Genomic DNA, 4388 nt, shown 5'->3' with positions numbered 1-4388 from the left:
CTCCGTCACAAGGCTTAACTCATTTTTACAAGGTGTAACTCACCGTCACAAGCCGTAACTCGCCGTCACAAGGCGTAACTCACCGTCACACACCATCACAAGGCGTAACTCTCCGTCACAAGGCGTAACTCTCCGTCACAAGGCGTAAATCACCTTCACAAGGTGTAACTCACCGTCACAAGGCGTAACTCACTGTCACCAGGCGTAACTCACCGTCACAATGCGTAACTCACTGTCACAAGGCGTAACTTACCGTCACAAGCTGTAATCCACCTTCACAAGGCGTAACTCACTGTCACAAGGTGTAACTTACCGTCACAGGCCGTAACTCACCGTCACAGGCCGTAACTCACCTTCACAAGGCGTAACTCACCGTCACAAGCCGTAACTCTCCGTCACAAGGCGTAACTTGCAAGGAACAAGGATGGCACAGTCGGTTAGTGTGCGGCCTTGGTGCAAGAGGCCCTGAGTGCGATTCCCGGATCTCGCATCCTTGTTTCGACTCCTTTCCTTTCCGTGTAGCTAGTAGCTTTAAATACCCGTAAAACGGAGCACTGATGGAGAGGGGGGGGTAAAATGAGCGCACCGTCGACCTCAGGTTTGTCAGTGATTAAAAGTTACTGTTACGAGTTATCGACGTGAAATAAGGTCTACTAACTCACCGTCACACACCATCACAAGGCGTAACTCACCGTCACAAGGCGTAACTCACCTTCACCAGGCGTAACTCACCGTCACAAAGCGTAACTCACTGTCACAAGGCGTAACTTACCGTTACAAGCCGTAATCCACCTTAACAAGGTGTAACTCACTGTCATAAGGTGTAACTTACCGTCACAAGCCGTAACTCACCGTCACAAGGCGTTACTCACCTTCACAAGGCGTAACTCACCGTCTCAAGGCGTTACTCACCGTCACATGGCGTAACTCACCTTCACCAGGCGTCACTCACCGTCACAAGGCGTAACTCACTGTCACAAGGCGTAACTTACCGTCACAAGCCGTAATCCACCTTCACAAGGCGTAACTCACTGTCACAAGGCGTAAATTGCCTTCACATTGCGTAACTTACTGTCACAAGGCGTAACTCATAATCACAAGGTGTAACTCACCTTTACAAGGCGTAACTCACTGTCAGAAGGCGTAACTCATAGTTGCAAGGCGTAACTCAGCACCACAAGGCGTAACTCGCAGTCACAAGGCGTAACGTACAGTTGCAAGGCGTAACTCACTGTCACAAGGCGTAACTCACTGTCACAAGGCGTAACTCACTGTCACAAGGCGTAACTCACCGTCACAAGGCATAACCCACCTTCACAAGGCGTAACTCACCGTTACAAGACGTAACTCACCGTCAGAAGGCGTAACATATAGTCACAAGGCTTAACTGACTTTCATAAGGCGTAACTTACCGTCACAATGTTCAGAAGGCTTAACTTACATTCTCAAGACATAACTCACCTTCACCTTCACAAGGCAAAAAAGAGAGATAATAAAGGGTTTGTAGTCTGCCGACTTGTATTTCTAACAATTTGTTGGACAAACGTAACTTCTGGTTGGCAAAACAGGCGACTTTTTTTGTATTTTCGACTATATGAACACTGTCTCTTGTCTCTTAATTTGCAATACTGTTTATGATTAAAAATTGAAGCGCAGCCAGGATGAGGCATATTAAAATACAATAAAAACGTTCTCTGGCTAAACATTTTGACTAGGAATATAAGCTTTCGGCTGTCGATCTACAGCCTTCCACGGATAAAACGTTGAATGTAAATTAGCGAAATATATACAGAAAAGGCGAGATAAAAGTGATAAAGAGAACAGAGTAAAAGTATGAAAAATGGTGGCTATTGTTAATATTCATTTTATGTTTTTTCACTTTAACGATGAAATGATATATGAAATGAATCATACATGAACTGCGGATATGAAATCAAGTGAAGCTATGATCCTCGCAGTTATAAATGCAATTTTTGCAATTGCGTAAAGAAGCCTGAAAAATTCAGGACTTTAATGGGGTTTGAACCTGTGACCTCTCAATACCGGTGCGATGCTCTAACCAACTGAGCTATGAAGCCACTGACGTTGGGAATTGATCATTGGTGGATTCCAATGTTCCCGTGAATAATTAATCAACGATGAAATGATATATGAAATGGATCATATATGAACTGCGTATATGAAATCAAGTGAAGCTATGATCCTCGCAGTTATGAACGCAATTTTTGCAATTGCGTAAAGAAGCCTGAAAAATTCAGGACTTCAACGGGGTTTGAACCCGTGACCTCGCGATACTGGTGCGACGCTCTAACCAACTGAGCTATGAAGCCACTGACGTTGCCTGAATTTTTCAGGCTTCTTTACTCAATTGCAGAAATTGCGTTCATAACTGCGAGGATTATAGCTTCACTTGATTTTTCACTTTCTTGTAAATGGATATTTTCGTGTCACTTTGAAATAAAAACTGAAATTAAAACTATTCATTTCGCTTCATGTCATAACCTTGAGCCTAAGGTGTTAACTTTTGAACTTTTCCATGAACAAAATACAGACGAAGGAATAATTTATTGGTCTCCATTTATAAATATGGTCCATTAGGCCACCAGTATTTTTAAAGTACTTGCCTCCAGCGTTCTCATCGAGAAAGCTCAAGGCCAAGCAGAAAAAACATTGGAGAAGCTGTACCTTATATACGCTAATTATTCAACCAGCAACTTAGACGGGAAATATAGACCCCACTTGTCTTGGTCAAACCATGTAGCCAATCTCAGGAAGAAGCTTTCTTAGCGTATCGGTGTTCTCGCCCACTTAAAAAAAATCCCTGCCAATTAAATATCCCGTAATTTAAAAAAACTAAACTAGTGAGCAGCACTCTGCCGAACTGTATCTGTAAACTTGTTTATTCTCCGAAACGTATCGTCTAGCTAATGTAGACTCCTTTAGGGAGTTTTACAATAATACATTAAACGCCTGAATTTAAGCTGTATCTGATTGCAAAAATGACCAACATAAACATTAAGGTTTGACCGGACTTTGGAAAGGGAACAGGCGCAGCTGTAAAATATTAGGGCAAGACGTGAGAAATAGTATTTTGGGGTAACGGCTAGGACAATGGCACCAAATTTGAAAAGAAAATTGTCCATTTCAGGAGAGAACTCTAGCCTTATTTATAAACTTGAATGGCTACCAATTGATCACATCGGCATTGAAAGAGGACTGTTATCAGACACGTGGTGTGAAATGTAACGTTCATTCAATTCTTCTACTCGTCGGGGGTCAGAGTATTTTGCAAGTCTCTTTAGATTTTTTCGTCCCACCATCTCCTCTATCCCTTCATTTTTGCATTTGGTTTTTCCAATTGTTATGGCGTTTTCTACCCGCACCTTTACTAGGGCTAATTTTAATTAATTAGACTTTGTGTGAATATAAGATTTTGTCTCACTAAAATTTAATTAAAGCCAATTCAGTCCATCTTGTGTATGATGTCATTCATATGGGTTCTGTAAACGAGCTACAGGAAAGGCGACCTGGCCTCTTAGAGAATTTCTTTTTGTTCTTGGCACTGCAGGAAACACAAAAAGCACTCAATGGATGTCACTTTCTTTTGAGGTCCAACTAGGCTGGCGCAGTAAATATAATTACCCGGAGAATCTCGGCTTTCTGCAGTCCTGCATCGCTATACTAAGATCTCCACTAACATGCATGGCCCATTTGCCACGGAATAGACCGTTCCACGGATTTTGGCGACATCTTGGTCGGGGTGCAACCACGGCTAAATTTACAGTAAATATACGGGTTTTGGCCGACTTTGAACCGCTGTAGCGCCGCTAAAAAGAGACGGATTTCGTTGAACATCGAAGAAGTTTCTTGGTTCTCAGAAGAGTTTTCCTCATCTATTCCTCGCTTCGGTCTTTGACTTCGTCGCGTAAGAATTTTTGTTCCCATCTTCACTCTGGGGTTGGATTTTGTTTTCGCTGTGCTGTCATACCCAAACTCCATTCCTCCATGAAAAGTGTGCATTTCGGAGGAATTTGCGGGTTCATTTGTCTTATTGACCGGGTCATGTTTTGGTATAGTTCCCTGATCTTCGGCTTCTTTATTTGTAAAACGTGCATACTTCCTCCTGTATATGGCTGAATACGGCTCTGTATATGAGCGAAACTTTTCGCTTTTCAATCGCGTGGATTGAACGAGAATGTTCATCGATCTTGATGAAATCACTCGCTGAATAATGTGCCAATGAGAAGCATCGTTCAGTATTTTCTGGTTTCTTTGTTGCCGCGTGGCATTGTAAGGGTGGCGACACGATATTTGTCGTCGTCAAAGCAATGTTAGCTGATGCTTTTCCTACAACGTAAAATAAAACACAGTTACCGAGCTCTGTAAGT

Source organism: Montipora capricornis, chromosome 6 (genome assembly GCF_036669925.1).
Source record: "Montipora capricornis isolate CH-2021 chromosome 6, ASM3666992v2, whole genome shotgun sequence".
NCBI lineage: Eukaryota > Metazoa > Cnidaria > Anthozoa > Scleractinia > Acroporidae > Montipora > Montipora capricornis.
Note: the sequence above shows the minus strand (reverse complement) of the source record.